This window comes from Oncorhynchus kisutch, unplaced genomic scaffold (assembly GCF_002021735.2).
Source record: "Oncorhynchus kisutch isolate 150728-3 unplaced genomic scaffold, Okis_V2 scaffold1563, whole genome shotgun sequence".
In the NCBI taxonomy this organism is placed as follows: Eukaryota; Metazoa; Chordata; class Actinopteri; order Salmoniformes; family Salmonidae; genus Oncorhynchus; species Oncorhynchus kisutch.
The window spans coordinates 23,766-38,656 of record NW_022263508.1 but is presented as its reverse complement, the minus strand read 5'-3'; the positions used below and the strand labels follow the sequence as shown (position 1 = coordinate 38,656).

Genomic DNA, 14,891 nt, shown 5'->3' with positions numbered 1-14,891 from the left:
GCAGCTAGCTCAATCAACACAGTCTATATACCACAGACCATACTGCAGCTAGCTCAATCAACACAGTCTATCTACCACAGACCATACTGTAGCTAGCTCAATCAACACAGTCTATATACCACAGACCATACTGTAGCTAGCTCAATCAACACAGTCTATCTACCACAGACCATACTGTAGCTAGCTCAATCAACACAGTCTATCTACCACAGACCATACTGTAGCTAGCTCAATCAACACAGTCTATATACCACAGACCATACTGTAGCTAGCTCAATCAACACAGTCTATATACCACAGACCATACTGCTGCTAGCTCAATCAACACAGTCTATATACCACAGACCATACTGCAGCTAGCTCAATCAACACAGTCTATCTACCACAGACCATACTGTAGCTAGCTCAATCAACACAGTCTATATACCACAGACCATACTGTAGCTAGCACAATCAACACAGTCTATATACCACAGACCATACTGCAGCTAGCTCAATCAACACAGTCTATATACCACAGACCATACTGTAGCTAGCTCAATCAACACAGTCTATCTACCACAGATCACAACCATTTGGCCTTCTGGGGACACACATGGAGCCTTTAGCTTTATCAGTGATAGCCTTAGATAGTGGTGGTGTCTGATGTGAAATACATGTCTTATTTGGAGAGTAAAAGAAGTGTTTGTATACGTTGCTTCATCTAAGCTAAATGCATTAAAAACGTGGCATAATGTATACTGTCAGTACACACAAACTAACAGTCAGTTTTGGGGGATTAGATAAGACGTATGGTAAAAATGGGACACTATAAACCTAAGAAGACACTGGTCTTTACTGCAGTAGTCTAATATGTAGAGTCCTGACTATTAGTGTGATGGAGGAGAGGGCCACCACTTGTTCACCATAGTTTCTATGACAGACATGGCAATTAGTGTTGATGTTTCAGATACTCTGTTCCCTTATCACAGAACAACAGAGTCTGAACCTGATATATCACTAGGTGTGTGTGTGTGTGTGTGTGTGTGTGTGTGTGTGTGTGTGTGTGTGTGTGTGTGTGTGTGTGTGTGTGTGTGTGTGTGTGTGTGTGTGTGTGTGTGTGTGTGTGTGTGTGTGTGACAAATGTCCGTGTGTGTGTGTGTGTGTGTGTGTGTGTGTGTGTGTGTGTGTGTGTGTGTGTGTGTGTGTGTGTGTGTGTGTGTGTGTGTGTGTGTGTGTGTGTGTGTGTGTGACCGTGTGTGACAATGTCCGTGTGTGTGTGACACCATGTCCATATATGTGTGTACTTATTATGTTGGGTTCAATTTGATCCAGTGGCGACTCTCTCTGTCTCACGGTTTGTTTGACTTGGGGGGCTCCGTTTTTCTCAAGCGCCAGTCAAACATTGTGTTTGAGTAAAAGAGATTGGACCGGGCGCAGCTCAGGACTTCCTTTGTGAGGAGATTAGGACTCGGTGCCAGCACAAGGACTAGATGAATTAGAATGAGAGAGAGAGAGAAAGAGAGAGAGAGAGAGAGAGAGAGGGAGGGAGAAATAGAGAGAGAGAGAGAGAGAGAGAGAGAGAGAGAGAGATAGAGAGAGAGGGGTCAGGAAAGACAGCAGGAGAAAGCGAGATGAGAGAGAATGAGGGAAAGTGACATGATAAGATGTGGAGAAAGGAGAGTGATGGGAGAGAGAGTGAAATGTCTAGAGCGAGAGATCCAGAGAGACGTAACAGTAGAGAGAGAGAGAGAGAGAGAGAGAGAGAGCTCTGATGTGGTAGTTCATCCCCATGGCAGTGGGTTAGTCTGTATTTTCTCCCTTTCTCTCCCTCTCTCCTCCAGCTGCACACACATCATGTTTTAGACAGTTGGAACTCTGTGTACCTTTGTTAATCACACCCATTCACCATCTAGGCTACCCCCTTCTCTCCTCCTCTCCTCTGTACTTACCCACAACCCATCACTCCTGTATCCTCACTTCCATAAAATTAACACAATAAAAAAAGGATACATTTTTTCAAAAGAACACCCCTTTTATTATTTTAAATTGAGGGGAGAGAGTGCCCGTCAGCCTGAGAGAGTGCCCCCCCCCCCTCACGTACGACAGTAGAATACAAAAGAGCCCTCTCTAAGTCAGTCGCTCCGGGAGACCACTCTATCCCACTTCAGAGACAGGGACAATGAAGCCATCAGCACAGCCAGTCAGCACTACTGTCACTCTCCCCCTTCAATATCTAGGCAGCATCCCAAATGACCAGGGTCTCTGTTCAAAAGTAGTGCACTATGTAGGGAATAGGGTCTCATTTGCGACGGATCCCTATAGCTCCTGTCCAGACCCTTACAGCCAGCAGAAGTGGGGAGAGAAAAGCGGAAGTGGGGGAAGTAGGGGGTCTGATTTAAATATTTTAATGATTTATCTCCGGTGAGGATTGAGACGTAGACGGGCCAAGACTCAGGGGAGGTTAAAGGGTGGCTACACTGGAGCTTGTTAGTGTACTACTTAATGCAAGACCCAAACACACACACACAATAACGTTGGCACAAAAATATAGGGTAGAACAAATACAGTATTAATATGAATTAACCTGTGGGAAAACAGGTAGTAAAGATACACTAGTATGATCCGAGATGAATCCTGTACAAACTGAGTGATGAGATAAGATGATGTGGAGCAGGGAATACTTAGGAATTGGCCGTATTCCGTCTTCCTCCCTCCCAGCCCCGTCCGTCTCTCAGCAGTGCATAGCCTGAGAAACTGACGCTTGTTTTTCCCATTGACAAAACAATCCTGGGAAACTGAGGAATTCTCCCTCTCTGCCTCACGCGACGACAGGCTGCACTGAGCTCTGAGGTCAGCACAGACACAAAGTGGTGAGGGAGAAATGAACCATTTGATCTATAGTATACTAATGAACCATTTGATGTATAGTACAGTAATTAACATTTGATTTATAGTACACTAATGAAACATCCACACCAGTTTAGCCAGCCATTCATAACATACTAATGAACATCATCACTCATCAGCAAATCTGCTATTATTTGTCTTATGAATGAATTAGAGGAAGTTTTGATTGCTGAACTGAAGGAGAAAGCTGTGGTGAGACTGAAAGAGGCTTGGATTTAGTGTCAGTGTTGATTGCTGTGATGTGGACTGAGCCATCAGTGTGTATTAGACAAGGACCCACACTCACAAAGCATCTCAGAGTAGGAGTGCTGATCTAGGATCAGGTCCACACCTGTCAACATTCACCTTTTGCTACTATTTCTGTCAAGTCTACGCATGCAGTTTGATCCACACATTTGATCAATCAGAAGTATACACCACACAGAACACAGAACGCACTGCAACTGCCTCTGTAACAAAATGCTGCAAGGAAAACGCAGCGTTCCATTGGAAATGAATGTACTTCTGCTGTACAAAAATGTCATGCTGCTGTCGGTGTGATCGAGGTGTAAGGCTGTAGTGATTAAGTTAAGACTCCAGACCAAGGTAAACATGCTGACCCAGCCAGACTGGAGAGAGGGGAGACACTCTGCTATCTAGTTAGTAAACACACCCACACATACACACACACATATATGGTTACCCTCACATGCACACATATGAAAGTGTGCTCACAAATGCACACAAACACACAAGTACACGCATCAACCCCAGCGACCCCGACACACCTGCTGTGTTTAGATCTGGGGATGGACTAGCCTTTAGTGTATGTTCCTCTTTATGTCCCCATAAAACAAACAGGGGACATTCATCAATATCTCGTTGCTAAACACTCCACTCCAGCCTTCGGTAAATATTTGGTCCTCCGGCCAGCCTGAATGTCTACAGAGTGTATTGTCCTGCACATAGACCACTGATGAATCCCAATGTGTACAGAGTTGTGGTATAGAGTCACATGACTTGGACTCGAGTGTGACACCAGGCACAAATTTGATGACTTGAGACTCGACTTGATAGAAAATAAAATAACTTCAGGCTTGACTTAGACTTGGAGCTTCAAGACTCGGGACTCGACTTTGACTTGAGACTGATGACTTGAAATGATCTGGCCAAGTTTTGTAATGTTTTGTCACTCATTTTGTGGCACAGAGTCTACGTGGATTAGAGGCAGAGGCAGTAGCCACAGAGGCAGTAGCCACAGAGTCTACGTGGATTAGAGGCAGAGGCAGTAGCCACAGAGGCAGTAGCCACAGAGTCTACGTGGATTAGAGGCAGAGGCAGTAGCCACAGAGGCAGTAGCCACAGAGTCTACGTGGATTAGAGGCAGAGGCAGTATCCACAGAGGCAGTAGCCACAGAGGCAGTAGCCACAGAGGCAGTAGCCACAGCATCTCGCTTGCAAAAAAACCTGCAACAGATTAGCTAGTGAAACTCACACGCGGCACTCTGATTGGACCAGCAAACTGTAAATCAACACAGGTTGAGTGGTGAACTAGCGAACAGATTGCTGATTTTCTGAACAACTATAGGATCCTTCTTATGCTGTCTGTCTGTCTGTCTGTCTGTCTGTCTGTCTGTCTGTCTGTCTGTCTGGCTGGCTGGCTGTCTGGCTGTCTGTCTGTCTGGCTGTCTGTCAAATTTTTTCCAGCCTGGCCACCAATTCCCAACATCAAGCTTTATAATACCGCCATCTGGCCAACTCTATTAGATTTCCCTCCCCTTATGGCGAACAAGGCCAGCTAATTAACCACATAGATAGAGCTGAGATGGACAGACAGCCTATTCACACTATGCTAATCACAGAGCCTGTGCATGTGTGTGTGTGTGTGTGTGTGTGTGTGTGTGTGTGTGTGTGTGTGTGTGTGTGTGTGTGTGTGTGTGCGTGCGTGCGTGCGTGCGTGCGTGCGTGTTTGTGCGTGTGTGTGTGTGTGTGTGTGTGTGTGTGTGTGTGTGTGTGTGTGTGTGTGTGTGTGTGTGTGTGTGTGTGTGTGTGTGTGTTTGTGCGTGTGTGTGTGTGTGTGTGTGTGTGTGTGTGTGTATTGGTAAAGTAATAAAGAGCTTCCCACATTAATGAGTGAAGCTTCCATATGTAACAGCTGATAAAAATCTACCTCCACACCATTATCATCCCTATGTGATTTGTTTCCCAGGCTTTCTGCTTGAGTGGGAGAGTACACTGAGTGGACAAAACATTAGAACACCTTCCTAATATTGAGTTGCACCCCTCCCCATTTTGCCCTCAGAACAGACTCAATTCAGGGGGGCATGGACTCTACAAGGTGCTGAAAGCGTTCCACAGGGATGCTGGTCCATGTTGACTCCAATGCTTCCCACAGTTGTGTCAAGTTGGCTGGATGTCTTTTGGGTGGTGGACCATTCTTGATACACACAAAAAACCCAGCCGTGTTGCAGTTTTTGACACAAACCGGTGCGCCTGGCACCTACTACCATACCCCGTTCAAAGACACTTAAATATTTCACCCTCTGAATGGCACACCTTCACAATCCATGAATCAATTGTCTCCAGGCTTAAAAATCCTTCTTTAACCTGTCTCCTCCACATCATCTACACTGATTGAAGTGGGTTTAACAAGTGACATCAATAAGAGATCATAGCTTTCACCTGGATTCACCTGGTCAGTCTATGTCATTGAAAAAGCTGGTGTTCATCATGTTTTGTATACTCGGTGTATATAGGGATTGGGCAGTAAACAGCTATGGCTTTACACATTAAAATGAGCAGCCTCCCTACTGAACGGATGATAAAGCCTGTCTGAACCATCTATCTATTGTACAACCCACAACAACCATCTATCTATTCTACACCCCCACAACAACCATCTACCTCTTTTACACCCCCACAACAACCATCTACCTCTTTTACACCCCCACAGCAACCATTTATCTATTGTACACCCCCGCAACAACCATCTATCTATTCTACACCCCCACAACAACCATCTATCTATTCTACACCCCCACAACAACCATATATCTATTCTACACCCCCACAACAACCATCTATCCAGTCTCCAATAAAACACATGGCAGAGATGCACCTCTTCAATCCATTGAATAAAGAGTTCTGTCCATCCACTACAGTTAAAATGTCATTCAGCTCTACACGCATGCTTCGGCCTCAATAACAAAAGCCCTTTTAATTCAATAGATCTTTGAAGTTACTTGAGTTAACTGATGGATTTCTCCTTTGGTTCTGCCTTGGTGGACTGGCCCAAACTCAAGTCGCAGGGGCCATATCACCTCTCTCTGAGTTAAACCAATCCTAACAGGATTAGAGAGTGATTATAGACCCTCAGTGTTTTAGGGACGTTGCCCAGGGGGCAGAGGTCAACCTATAATCTGATTAAAGCTCTCTGGACTCGACTGGGGTAGGGTGGTGATAGTGTGCGTGGTGGGCAGAATTTTGTGTGTGTGTTGGGGGGGAGGGGGTAAATATGTATGTATGTATGTGTGTGTGTGTGTGTGTGACATTCCTTATTCCTAGTTGTGACTTGTGCATAGGCACACACATAAAACACTGGCACAGTGGCATTTTAAAGTTGAAGCAGCAGAATATGTATTCCAAACACGAGCACTAAGTCTTAATGGCAAGTACAGAGGCACAGGCTAAGCCAAGTGAATGACCCAGCTTGCTAAAGAGGAACCCTGTTGTCTCTTCACCCGGGTTGACAGAAAGACTGGACTGAGGCTGTTGGGAGGGAGGCCATTGTTGCCTAGCCTACTGCAATAGACTTGTCTGGCAAGGCCCTGATCCAGACTGCTTCACTGGCTGTCTGGTCTGTGGTTTGGTCTGTGCATGTGTCCAACACAGTCGTCATATGTGTGGGGGTGAGGGGGGGGTATCAACTCACGCACGCACACTCACGTGCAAAACATACACACACACACAAACACACACAGCAGAGAGAAGAGGGCAGATGGAGGCCTTTGATTGATGGGGCTGCCACAGAGTACCACCTACTTCTCAGACATCTATTTTGGCTGGCCACTCAGCAGAATACTGAGAGCCCTTTACACAAAGCCCACATATCTTCACCATTAGCATAGCAACATTAGCATAGTCACTCTCCAGCTAGTATATTAGGTTCCCTGAATGTATTATCTAGGTTGCAATCCTCTCTCTCTCTCTCTCTCTCTCTCCGCCTGCCCCTTCTTCTCCATGTTGTATGTTTCTGTACTCTCTCACAGTCTTCCTTTCCTTATCATCATCCCCTTACATCATACATCATACTGTAACTCTGGTGGTGTTTATATATCTAATAACCCACAAGTCAGGAAGTTGCCAGGCGTGGGTGTGTCTAAACATCTCACGTCAACAAGACGCGGGCAGAACAATACCCTCTCCAGTCATGCCATAACACTTTCCCACAGTCTGACCCACACTGGTATAAACACTCAGTAGAGAAATCCATAAAGGCACACTGACACAATTATTAATGCATCACAAATGGCACCCTATTTCACATATAGTTCACTTCTTTTAACCAGAGCCCTATTGGCCCTGGTCAAAATATTATATTTGAATTATTATAGGGAATAGGGTGCCCTTTGGGATGCAGACACTTTCTGAGGGCCAAGAGCACTATGATGGGTTTATTTTTAGATTATTAGATTAGTCCAGCCTCTCTCTCTGGTTTCCTGGTTTGTGTGAAATGTGAAATGAATTTGTGTGTTGGCGGCCAACTCCGACACATGGTTGTTTGTCTTCTCAAAGGATGGAATGTTAAATGATAAACTGCTCTTGGATGCTAATCAAAAGACAGCATAGTGTAGTTGATGTGTGGGGAGAAAGACAGGGGACTGCACATTTGACAGTGTTTTAGCTGTAGGCTGACATTTCAGCTAGTCTTGCAGGAATGAAATAACAGTCATTCAAATGATATGTACTGTATTGTCTATATATTTAAACCATTAGTCTAACCTATATTAGTCTAACCTATATTAGTCTAACCTATATTAGTCTAACCTACAGTAGTCTAACCTACAGTAGTCTAACCTACAGTAGTCTAACCTATAGTAGTCTAACCTATATTAGTCTAACCTATATTAGTCTAACCTACAGTAGTCTAACCTACAGTAGTCTAACCTACAGTAGTCTAACCTATATTAGTCTAACCTATATTAGTCTAACCTATATTAGTCTAACCTATATTAGTCTAACCTACAGTAGTCTAACCTATATTAGTCTAACCTATATTAGTCTAACCTATATTAGTCTAACCTACAGTAGTCTAACCTACAGTAGTCTAACCTACAGTAGTCTAACCTATATTAGTCGAACCTATATTAGTCTAACCTATATTAGTCTATGTTACGTCCCCAGTTTCTGTGTTGTGGTTTGTTATGTGTGTGTTTCAGGATGGCTTCCTGAAATCCCCCAAGCAGCTGATTGGTCGACTCCATGGCTAATTGGAGCTTACCCCGCCCCCTCGTCAAGTAACATCTGTATCCGATTAGACTCCTTCTGAAGCTATATTAAAGCCAGTGTTCTGTTCAGGAGAGAGATTCATTGCAAAGATGATTGCTGAAAGATGATTGCTGAAAGATGATTGCTGAAAGATGATTGCTGAGAGAGGAGGTTGATGGCTGAAGGTTATATACTGTGTTGGTTGTTCTCAGTGGGAGTTCATTGCTGAAAGATGATTGCTGAAAGATGATTGCTGGAAGATGATTGCTGAAAGATGATTGCTGGAAGATGATTGCTGGAAGATGATTGCTGGAAGATGATTGCTGAAAGATGATTGCTGGAAGATGATTGCTGGAAGATGATTGCTGGAAGATGATTGCTGGAAGATGATTGCTGGAAGATGATTGCTGAGAGATGATTGCTGGAAGATGATTGCTGAGAGATGATTGCTGGAAGATGATTGCTGGAAGATGATTGCTGAGAGATGATTGCTGAGAGATGATTGCTGGAAGATGATTGCTGGAAGATGATTGCTGAGAGATGATTGCTGGAAGATGATTGCTGAGAGATGATTGCTGAGAGATGATTGCTGAGAGATGATTGCTGAGAGATGATTGCTGGAAGATGATTGCTGGAAGATGATTGCTGGAAGATGATTGCTGAGAGATGATTGCTGGAAGATGATTGCTGGAAGATGATTGCTGAGAGAGGAGGTTGATGGCTGAGGGTTATATCATGTTGGTTGTTGCTAACAGAGTTGGTATGTACTATGTTAGCTGTTGTTGGGAGCAGCTTTGGTATGTTCTGTGTTTGTTGCTTTGTCAGAGCTTCTTTAATGTCCTGAGTTCGTTTTTTTTTTCAGGTTTTGTTGTGACGTTTGTATTCTGTTTAATTTGTTCCTAGGGGGGGAAGGGGAAGGCACCTAGGGAGTGCTTAGGCAAGAGGCCCGCGGGCATACATATACCCGTAGTATATTCACTGTCTAGGCACACTAGGAAAGACCTGGGCGGACCATCCCCTGTATTTTGGTTAGCGCACCAGGTGGTGTTAAGGTAAGTAGTAGGTAGGTAGGAGAGGGGGTTTTGATATTTACTTTCTTTGCTTTGGTTCCGTCCTGCCCCTTTTCCCCAAAATTACCGTGTGACAGAATGAATTCCTTGTAAACAGTACAATTCTCTGCCTGTTGTCATCCTTACTCGCACCTACAGTCCAGACCTCTTTCACTTCACCGAGAGTGAGTTGTAGCAGGGTGTTACGTTCCCTCTTCATAGAGGCGTGCGTAACAGTCTAACCTATATTATTCTAGCCTAATCTATATTTCCATCCTTCCTGACATGTGGTAATGAATGAGGGTGTACTGTGTACATCTTTCCCATGCAGTAGACTGAAAATACTACAACCCATTACAGGGGCTTTAAAGCTGCCATCTCCAACAACCGATCCGGAGGAAAATATGTATTTCCGGATGGCTTTTTGCTTCAAAGGGAGCACTGCTGGAGGAAGGCGCCAGGAAGTGGATGTCTCCTCTTTGTCAGAGGGGGCTCCTTTCATGTCCCGTAAAACTTGTTTCCTGATTAGCAGCAAGGCCACAGCACAGCCAGGGCCAAGGACTCTGCACAGGGCACCTGCCAGGGCGGCAGGTAGCCTAGCAGTTAGAGTGTTGGGCCCGTGCCGACAAGGTGGAAATATGTCGATGTGTCCTTGAGAAAGGCACTTAACCCTAATTTGCTCCAGGGGCGCCATACTGCTATCCGGTGTACGTGGCCATTAAATAGTACAGTGCATCAAACTATGACACAGTCTTTGAATATTGTTTCACTTTTCAAATGACAATTGGACATGAACAAAATGTTTCTACCTCTCAAGATGCTTGTAGACGTAGAGTGTTGAAGTGGTCCAAAAATAGACTTATTTTACTTCTCATTTGGGACTGTCATGTTAAAGTAATGAGTAGCTCATTTCCTTGCTACAGGCCTAACAAAAGCAGTGTAGAGTGGCTGTTTTGTGACTTTCCCAGTGTTACATTTTAGGTAGGAGGTATGATCTGGTGAAGACAATCAGTGAGAGTGAGGGTCCATCATCTATATTTCAGCAGATCAAATCCGCTTCCATTATCTTCACCACAGAGCCTGATTGATCAGCTACGTTAGCCAGCTGCATCCAAGCAAACGGGACCGGAATGCCATGACCTCCGTGCCACCTCAGCTACAAGGGGTCCGGGACCCTCCGCTTGTCCGCTCGGTGACTGATGATGTCTATAAACAGTCCTGAGGAGTCCTCAGCCACACAAAGAAGAGGGGACAGGAAATCAATAGCTAATAAAGTAATGCCCCTGGGATGTGTTCTCTAAAGGCAAAACCAGATAGGATAGGATACACAGTGGAATACAGCACTGGGATGAAGGACTAGGGAGCAGAACTTCGCACCCTATAAAACCCTGGATTCATTCGATTGTCCAATCTGCAGTTGCCATATTCATTTTTGGTCGAATAAATTAATGGTGTACGCATTGATTTTTTCAAATGCTTCATTTTAGTTTTTTTAAAGAGCCTAGATTAACTGTAAGCTTGCTTTATGCCAATGTTTGTAATTAATGTAAATATTAACAAACACTAAAGCCTCAAAACATGGTTCAAACTATAATGTTGATATCATACAGTTGGAGTCGGAAGTTTACATACACTTGGGTTGGAGTCATTAAAACTCATTTTTCAACCACTCTGCAAAGTTCTTGTTAACAAACTATAGTTTTGGTCCTAAGTAGGTTAGGACTTCTACTTTGAGCATGACACAAATAATTTTCCCAACAATTGTTTACAGACAGATTATTTCACTTATTATTCACTGTATCACAATTCCAGTGGGTCAGACGTTTACATACACTAAGTTGACTGTGCCTTTAAACAGCTTGGAAAATTCCAGAAAATTATGTCATGGCTTTAGAAGCTTCTGATAGGCTAATTGACATCATTTGAGTCAATTGGAGGTGTACCTGTGGTATTCAAGGCCTGATGAAGACAGCTTGGCTGTCGAAACGTTGGTAATTACATTTTTGCATCTGAGCTCCTAGAGTGTGCGGCTCTCTTTTATTTTCAGGTATTCAAGTCCTACCTTCAAATTCAGTGCCTCTTTGCTTGACATCATGGGAAAATCAAAAGAAATCAGCCAAGACCTCAGAAACAAAATTGTAGACCTCCACAAGTCTGGTTCATCCTTGGGAGCAATTTCCAAATGCTTGAAGGTTCCACGTTCATGTGTACAAACAATAGTATGCAAGTATGGACACCATGGGACCACGCAGCCCTTCAGGAAGGAGACGCGTTCTGTCTCCTAGAGATGAACGTACTGTCACGATTTCCGCCGAAGTTGGTCCCTCTCCTTGTTTGGGCGGCGTTCGGCAGTCGACGTCACCGGCTTTCTAGTCACCACCGATCCATGTTTCATTTTCGTTTTCTCTTCATTGTACACACCTAGTTTTCATTCCATCAGTGTTCCTTATTTAACCCTCTGGCTTCCCCTTCTGTGTTGTGCGTGATTGTCGTTGTCAAGTGGTTTCATTTATGTGCTCTGGATATTTATGTTTATCCTTGTTGGAACATTGTTGATATTGAGTAAAGCTAAGATTTTTACTCATACCTGTGTCCTACGATGACTCCGCCTTATCCATTCACCTAGAACGCTGACACGTACTTTGGAGCGAAAAGTGCAAATCAATCCCAGAACATCAGCAAAGGACCTTGTGAAGATGCTGGAGGAAACAGGTACAAAAGTATTTATATCCACAGTAAAACAAGTCCTATATCTACATAACCTGAAAGGTCGATCAGCAAGGAAGAAGCCACTGCTCCAAAACCACCATAAAAAAGCCAGACTATGGTTTGCAACTGCACATGGAGAAATGTCCTCTGGTCTGATGAAACAAAAATAGAACTGTTTGGCCATATTGACCATCGTTATGTTTGGAGGAAAAAGGGGGAGGCTTGCAAGCCGAAGAACACCATCCCAAACGTGAAGCACAGGGGTGGCAGCAGGAGAGACTGGTGCACTTCACAAAACAGATGGCATCATGAGGTGGAAAATTAGGTGGATATATTGAAGCAACATCTCAAGACATCAGTCAGGAAGTTAAAGCTTGGTTGCAAATGCGTCTTCCAAATGGACGATGACCCCAAGCATACTTCCAAAGTTGTGGCAAAATGGCTTAAGGACAACGAAGTCAAGGTATTGGAGTGGCCATCACAAAGCCCTGACCTCAATCCTATAGAAAATTTGTGGGCAGAACTGAAAAAGCGTGTGCGAGCAAGGAGGCCTACAAACCTGACCAACTTATTGTGGGAAGCTTGTGGAAGGCTACCCAAAACGTTTGACCCAAGTTAAACAATTTAAAGGCAATCCTAACAAATATTAATTGATTGTATGTAAACTTCTGACCCACTGGGAATGTGATGAAAGAAATAAAAGCTGAAATAAATCATTCTCTCTACTATTATTCTGATATTTCACATTCTTAAAATAAATTGATAATCCTAGTTGACCTAAAACCGGGAATTTTTACAATGATTAAATGTCAGGAATTGTGATAAACTGAGTTTAAATATATTTGGCTAAGGTGTATGTAAACTTCCGACTTCAACTGTATATGGTCAGTCCATAGCTCTGTCTCATTCCATGTGCGCCGTTAGAAATGGCAGCTGTCTGATGAAAAGCCTGTTGGACCCTAACCACCACCACTCCAGCTCTCTGTATGAGACTCTCACCACTAGTTTGAATGATGGATGCTGTGCTGTTGATGGGAGGGGAGACCGGCAGGGTTATCTGAGGTCGCTGAGAGACTGCCTGTGGTTTCCATTCTAATAGCATAGAATCCTGCAAATCCTGTCTGTCTCTGTCTGTCTGTCTGTCTGTCTGCCCAGTGCTGTCCTCTGCTTACATAGCCTAGTATGTATTTTTAGAACGGTGGGAAAGTTACCTTGATAAACACTCACATAGTTACCTTGATAAACAGTCAATAAGTGCATCTGTAAATATTCTGGATGGTGAGAAAGTTACTCAGAGCAGTGACGGCACTTAGACTTCATGACATCATTTGCACTTTCCCCTAAACCAAAATGTCTTAATAAAGTTTATGCCTGAGAAAGGTAAACTGGTAGTTGTTCCTCTACAAAGCTGATTTACTGTATTTTAATTAGCCCAGCTGGGCTCTTCTTATTATTGGTTCAAACTATAATTGTTATATCATATAAGCTCTGTCTATGAATTTGAGAGTGGTTATATTTCTCCAGCCCCTCCCTCAGCTTTATACCAAAACCGTCTGGTTGTTGGAGAATGCTTTGTTATTGTTTCAACTGCTGATTGTGCCCTTTAAAAACGTAAAGACGGTGTCAGGGCCCATATTCCTAAAGCATATCAAATTAGGATTGGTGATCTAGGATCAGGTGTCCCTGTCCATGTCATCCTATTCATCATTTTCTAATAGGCAAACCTGATCCTAGATCAGAACTCCTACTTTGAGACTACAGGCCCTGACCTAATATAATATGGGATATTTTATCTTAATCAAACTCCTCCTCTCTCCTCCACATCAAAAACTAAAGGAACAGCTTGCAGTGGGGATATCCATTGTTAAGTATTTCCTCACGTGTAAGGAGTGTTAAAACATAGTGTAACACTCCACGAGGCATATTACACTTTAAAAAGTCATGAATATCCTGATGTCTGAATGAGAGCAGATTGAAGTGAGACACTGAAGCTGACAGCCTACTCTCACTCTGCACCCCTCCAACACCCCAAAGACCACCAGTAACTGCCCCCATCCCCTCCCCTAGACAGTCTAACGGATCATAAAAGCACTAGGGTGCTCATACTCAACTCAACGAGTGCTGTAACCCCCCACTTGCCTCTAGAGAAGTGCACTTAATAACCCGTGTATGTGGATCTACTTAAGAGGACTCCTCACCCTATAAATATCAGGGCCTCTGTATTAGACCTGTCCTCTATGTTTAGAGAAACGTCTAAATGGGCAGTTTGCTGTGAGTTTTATGGGGTTTCTGGAATACTTGGCTCCACTCAAATCCAGATCAAATTGAATTTAAATGGCCACCCATCGAGGCACCGCAGTCTCCTGCCAACTTTAACACCATAGATCCAACCCAGAACCCACCCATGGAATCCAGCCACCAAACAACCTCAATACAACCTCTTGTTCACTAGTATGCTCTGGGGGGAAGTTACCCTTACTGTAGGTACAGATCTAGGATGAGCTTCCCCTCCCCCAATCCAACCTTAACCACCAGCAGGAAAAATGTTAAAAAGATCAGCGTCTAGGGGCAACTTCACCCTACTAGGAGTAGTACCCCCACTATGACATGGAGGGAATAATTCACAAACAGAACAATGAGGCGGAATCTGAAGTGTTTCGATCCAATTAAGCATCTCAGAGTGGCTCTCATATAGTCTGGACAGTTAATTACAGTATGTGTTTCTGGCTGGCTAATTAGGATTGTTTCCTGTAATAAACAAGAGGCTTGATTAAAAAC

General features: G+C 43.8%; 1 protein-coding gene across 1 annotated transcript in view; it reads right to left on the bottom strand.

The window, feature by feature from the left end:
• LOC109877677 (protein O-mannosyl-transferase TMTC2-like) overlaps positions 1–14,891 on the bottom strand; it is a 41,734-nt gene that overhangs the window by 3,893 nt on the left and 22,950 nt on the right. The gene's annotated exons all lie outside the window — the stretch shown is intronic.